Source organism: Microcebus murinus, chromosome 18, assembly GCF_040939455.1.
Source record: "Microcebus murinus isolate Inina chromosome 18, M.murinus_Inina_mat1.0, whole genome shotgun sequence".
NCBI lineage: Eukaryota > Metazoa > Chordata > Mammalia > Primates > Cheirogaleidae > Microcebus > Microcebus murinus.
The window spans coordinates 7,304,291-7,310,672 of NC_134121.1; positions in this window are offsets into that span (position 1 = coordinate 7,304,291).

Genomic DNA, 6,382 nt, shown 5'->3' on the forward strand with positions numbered 1-6,382 from the left:
CTTGACTGACCATCCAAGTCAGTCATCTTTGTCCACGTTTATCTGGACAAAGACTTCTGTCTACTTCTCTTTCTGTACAAAACAGATGCCCAGGTGTACTACCAGAAGCTCTGTCTGTTGGAAGGATATTCTCTCATCAATGTCCTTCAAGGCCACCTCTAAATGGGGCTATAATGTAGGGACAGGCCATTTTCAGCTGGTACCCACATACTGAGCCGTCTAATTCATGAAGCAAGGTCGGGCTTTCTTCCTCCATTAGCTAGTAACAAGTCCCCCTGCCATCATGCGTCACATAGGTGCACGGAGAGAAGGTGTTGGGTCATCATTGTTGGGTGGATGATATGAAGGTCTAGGCCACCCACCTGCGCAGCTTACTTGCACCTGTTGGTCCTGCTTGTGTGCTGTATTAACCACGTCTTTTATTTGTGTATTCTGATGTCTTGACATCTGGGGACTTGCTGATGCTGAAGGAACTGCCCTTGCCAGGGTTAGCCAATTCCAGAGATAGTAAACAGCTTGCCTGCGAGTACACTTTTCAGACGCAAACCTTCCAGTCCCACACCCTCAACCCCCTTCTATATATCTGGGCCACTATTCACCTGCTTCATCACTCCAGCACCAAAGAAGAAAAAGAATTACTCCTCTCTCCTGCTTCTTCTTCCCTCCACCCCCTCTAGCCCTAAATAATAGACAACTAGGGACATCCCTGTGCCCTAGAGCCCACCAAAATTATTCAAACTAGCCAATTCCAAACCCACTTAGCATGCCTCTCCAGTCCTTCCCATGGAAACCACAATAAAGGCTCCTGCCCACAGGTGTGCCCTCCCTCTGCCTCCTGACTGACCCGTGATTCTTCATGCGTCTCCCCATGGCGTGGCCTACCTCCTTCTCTTGGGATCTGTGAGTAGTAGAAACTATCTTTTCAATAGCAGTCATCTCCTGATCTGTTGGACTTACCATACTTAAATAATAATAATACCTGTATTAAAACATACCCAAATTCAGATATACCATTTCCATCTTACTTGTGGATTACTACTAGACTTGTTTAATCTTATGACAGCTGGCCAAGGTCATGTGACATTCCATGGTCAAGTGCTTGACCTTTACCTAGTGTCCTGCCAGTAGCTGATTTTTGTTGGGTTTCTTTGTTTGTTTTGAGACAGAGTCTCACTTTGTCACCCAGTCCAGAGTGCAGTGGCATCATCATACCTCACTACAATCCCAAACTCCTAGGCTCAAGTGACCCTCCTGCCTCGGACTCCCAAGTAGCTGGGACTACAGGTGCTCGCCATCACACCTGGCTAATTTTTCTAATCGTTGTAGAGACAGGGTCTCACCTCTCTTGCTCAGGGTGGTCTTGAACTGCTGACCTCAAGCAATCCTCTTGCCTTGGCCTCCTAATGTGCTGGGATTACAGACATGAGCCACTATGCCTAGCCACCAGTAGCTGATTTTCAAATGGTGTGTAATCCTCTAATGAGAATGACACAACCTATTCCACAACCCTGGAGTCTGTGTTGTGATTTGCATGGTAAACAACATAGTATCTTTTCGGTTTTTTGTTTCTTTGTTTGAGACAGAGTCTCGCTCTGTTGCCCGAGCTAGAGTGCCGTGGCGTCAGCCTAGCTCACAGCAACCTCAAACTCCTGGGCTCAAGCAATCCTCCTGTCTCAGCCTCCTGAGTAGCTGGGACTACAGGTGGTCACCACCATGCCCGGCTAATTTTTTTTTATTTTTAGTAGAGACAGGGTCTTGCTCTTGCTCAGACTGGTCTCGAACTCCTGAGCTCAAGCGATCCTCCTGCCTCGGCCTTCCAGAGTGCTAGGTTTACAGGTGTGAGTCACCTTGCCTGGCCAACACATGGTATCTTTTCCAGCCCAGATACCTCTAATACCATAAAGGCTACTAGGTCCTATGGTCCAAGTGAAAGTGCTGCTTGAAATACAGCTTGGACTTGCTGCCCAGCCTTTTCCTGCTCTGTGCCCCGCTCAGAGCTGGCAGCAGTCAATGTCATGTAATATTTGGGTTGGAACAGCTTGCCCCAGTTGGAATGTTCTGCCTTCGGAATCCAAAGAATCCTATCAGGAACTGTGCTTTCTTGTTAAGAGGTGGGGGTGTGAGACACAATAAAACATCCTTTATATTGGAGGGAATTATTGACATGCCCCGTACCTCTAGGCCTCTAAAATTTTACTACTGTGCCAGGGCCCTGAAATTTTGCAGGATTTATTTCTGCCCTCTCCAGTGCTTGCATTTACCAAGGCCACCAGCATGCCTGCCACTTCCTGCTCCTCTGTCAGATGAATGCATTTCCCACTGCAAAAGCTGAATACCATGTCCTTAATGATGTCTTCATCTGTTCTAGCAAAGTAATTGGAGCAAATTCTTGCTTGATTTTTATAATAATTCACTGTCATCCTCCAGAATCCACATGGGTTTTGGAAGGACCCAACCAATCAAATGTAGACACAATGAGGAATGCCACCCTGTAGAGTTTAGGTCATTAAAAGAGGCATGAATCTCTGCCATTCCCTCTGGAATGTGATGCTCTTTTTGGTTTACGTCTTGACCAAGTAAAGGGCAGGGAAGTAGTTTCAGAGTGTTCCACTTGGCCTTCCCCATTTTGGTAGCTTTCGCCCTACAGGCCAAGGAACAAATTTGGTTTGCCAACTCCAAGTATATCCATTCCAATTATACACTGAAGGTCTTGGGAAGGCACCACCACATGGGACAGTGAATCCTGTGGACCTGCCATAGGACAGACCTCCATTTATTACCTGGCTTCCATATTCCTCCATTCTAGTATAGAGGCCGTCGTGTTGCTTTAGGTCCCTAAGTATTGATGTCAACTCAGACTCTGTGTCCAATAGCCTTGAAACTCTGCATACTTCCCTTTTTTGCCAGTGTAAATGGCTATAGGTCCCTTTGGGGGTCGGCTGGGAAAATTGTCACCATTACCACATGTGCTTGCTGTGATGAGGCAGGCTCCCAGCTTCTGGAGGTTTTGAGTCTGAAAGCTGACCCAAATCAGTTTCCACTTGGACATCGAGCAGAAGATTGTTACATTTTTTAGCTTTAGTTTCTTGATCATCCAATGCTTCATTTCATGTGATTCTGTAGATTGGTGACTACCCGTGTTGTTTGTCCATGTCCTATTACTCTTCTCCAGAGCTCTCTGAAGATGAAACACCTCTTCCCTCCTTGTCCACCTTCCACTTCCATCTTACAGCTCATTATGCTAATTGAGCTCACCTTGTTTCTGACGGGTATGTGCCATCCTCGGGGAGCCCAGTTCTGTAACAAATCCCCTACTGCCAGCTCAGCCAATGGAGACAGTCACCACAGTTTCCCAACGATGCTGGTGCGCCTCTCACCAGCACGTTCTTTAACAGATGAGCTTCTGAACCTTCCAGTGAAACATAGCCTTACGTACCCTGCCTACTCCAGTGTGCCCAGTTCTCTAAGCCTTTTAATCCCTTTTTCTACCTTTTGTCAAACAATTCTGGCATTTCTGTTTAGTGTGAGCATCTATTTCTCTAATTCCCCAAAAGCCCATCTCCTGACATCCTTGCCAGAGTGATTAAATCATGCATCACGGGAGTGTGCTCCATTTCAGTTAATGCTCTGGAACTCAACTACGTGTTCTGCCTTCCTTGATCTAGCATCCTCTGAGTCCAGTCCCACACATACTGCCAGGGCCGCTGTGACTTCAAGGGATAGTTCTTTCTCTCCCTTAGCAGCCGTAGAATTTCTCCTGTTGGTTTGGGATGAGTTAATCCTAGTTATTGGTCTAGTGGGTAGCAGGGGAGGAAAGAGTAGATAGATCCTGAGAGGGACATAGGTTTTACTGCAACGTAGAGGCCTCAAGCAAGGCAGAGCACTAGCTTTAGACTTAGAGGGCTGGGCCACTTTTCACAAGCCCAGAGAATTCAAAGGGATTGATGTTTCCAGGTATTCGCATGCATAAATCAAAATGTCCCCATCCCAAATTTCAGAGTTCTACTCCTTCCAAGCAGGGTCCTGACCTTGGCATCGCAAACTTGCTGGTGTTGAGAATTCAACCTTAGCTGAAGTTATGCTAACCTTACAAAATAATCCTAGGGCCTGATTCTTGGCTCTTTTACCACCAGGTTTCCAGAGCCCTCTCTGATTCTCACATTTTCCCTTAAATTGGTCATTAATCACCAGAAGCCTTTCCTTGTCAATAGCTCCTAGTAATAGCCATTAAATTTCATAGTCCTTAGAATTGCCACTTCCCCCAATAACACAAAGATCTGAGGGATAGGCCAGGTGCGGTGGCTCACGCCTGTAATCCTAGCACTCTGGGAAGCCGAGGTGGGCGGATTGCTTGAGGTCAGGAGTTCGAAACCAACCTGAGCAAGAGCGAGACTCCGTCTCTACTATAAATAGAAATAAATTAATTGGCCAACTAATATATATAGAAAAAATTAGCTGGGCATGATGGCGCATGCCTGTAGTCCCAGCTACTTGGGAGGCTGAGGCAGCAGGATTGCTTGAGCCCAGGAGTTTGAGGTTGCTGTGAGCTAGGCTGATGCCACGGCACTCACTCTAGCCTGGGCAACAAAGCAAGACTCTGTCTCAGAAAAAAAAAAAAAAAAAAAAGATCTGAGGGATAGCACCCAGTGAATGTCCTTTCATCAATATCTGGCCCTGGTTCAACACCAGTGACAATTTTATTAACAATAGTTATACTGCTACACCCTGACATGTATTATCAGTTCTCTACAAATTACAACATATAGGGCCCTCACTGCCAGCAAGGAAGCAGGTAACTCACCTCCAAAATTCCATTTTAGAGTTTGCTTTCTTGGTCTACTGCTGGTACCAACCATTATAGGGCAGATTCTGACATGGAGAATTACATACAGGGCAATATTGGGTGGTGTTCTCTAGAAAAATGCCTGTATAGGAGTGATATAAGGAGGACTAGGTGGAGGAATAAGTTGAAATGATGTGCAATAGAGGCCTCATTTGGTCTTATGGGGATCTCTGAAGTCAAGATGGCCCTTTACAGAGGTTGCAAGTTGAGGTGAGAGGGCCAGGTCTTTGAACCCTTGCACTGAGCAGGCTTTGGATGTGGACTGCCCCGGGGGAGGAGATGTAACTTTCGAGAGGCAGCTCCCTGCAGCCAGGACAGCTTCCAAGGAGGTATTTAGTTGTGAGCCATCAGCAGACAAATGCCTGACAGCTGGGAGAATGGATGCCTCTGCCCAGAAGGGGGATCCCAGCAGCACACTGAGTGTGCACTGTAGGGTGTATTATATTTCCCAGCTTCAGTTGTTGATTTGTGTTTTTCCCCCTACAGTTATATCAGTTATTGCTTTATGTATTTGAGGCCTTATTGTTGGGGACATACCATATATTTATGATGAATATATCTTTTCTGATAATTTTTCCTTTTTTTTTAAATGAAGACAGGGTCTCAATATGTTGCCAAGGCTGGTTTCAAACTCCTGGCCTCAAGCGATCCTCCCACCTCAGCCTCCCAAAGTGCTAGGATTACAGGCATGAGCCATCATACCCAGCCTAATTTTTCCTTTTATGGGTATGTAACATTCTTATTTATTCCCCTTGATCTTCTTAAATTTCAGTTTGTCAGATATTAAGATTATTACTTGTATCCATAAGAGTTCAACCTGAAAAGCAGAATCAGTAGGATATATAAAAGATTAATTGCAAGAAATTGGCTTACTCAATGGACAGGGCTGACTAGGCAAGTTCAAAGTTTATAAGGGCAGCCCATCAGGAAGGGAAGGCTGGAAGCTATTGTACACTGGTAGAGTTTCTTCTTCAAGGAAGCCTTGGTTCTCCTTTTAAGGCCTTTTAACTGAATTGGGCCCACCCAAATTACCTTGGATAGTACCCCATACTTAGTTCACTGAGTTTATGGACTTCAATCACATACACCAAATACCTTTACAACAACACCTAGATTAATGTTTATTTGAATAACAGGGGACTGTAGCCTAAACAAGTTGACACATCAAAAGACAATCACACTCCCCACTTCCTTTAGTGAACATTTCCCTGGTACAGTGAGTGATATTATACTCTTTGACACCCCCCTATGGGGTCTACATCTGCCTCCGTTTGATTTTGTGCAGCTTGTGACTGCTTTGACCAAGAGTATGACAGAATTGGTGCTAGGTGACTTCCAATCTATGTTATAATTGGCCAACGAGCTTCTCCCTTGTTCACTGGAATGCTCACTCTTGGAGCCCAGAGCCAGATGTAATAAGTCCAACTACCCTGAGTCCTTTATGCTGTAAAGACCACATTTAGGCACTCTGGTCAATTCCAAGCTGAGCTCATCTTTCACCCATCTCCTCCTAAGCCTAGACATGTGAGTGAAAAAGCC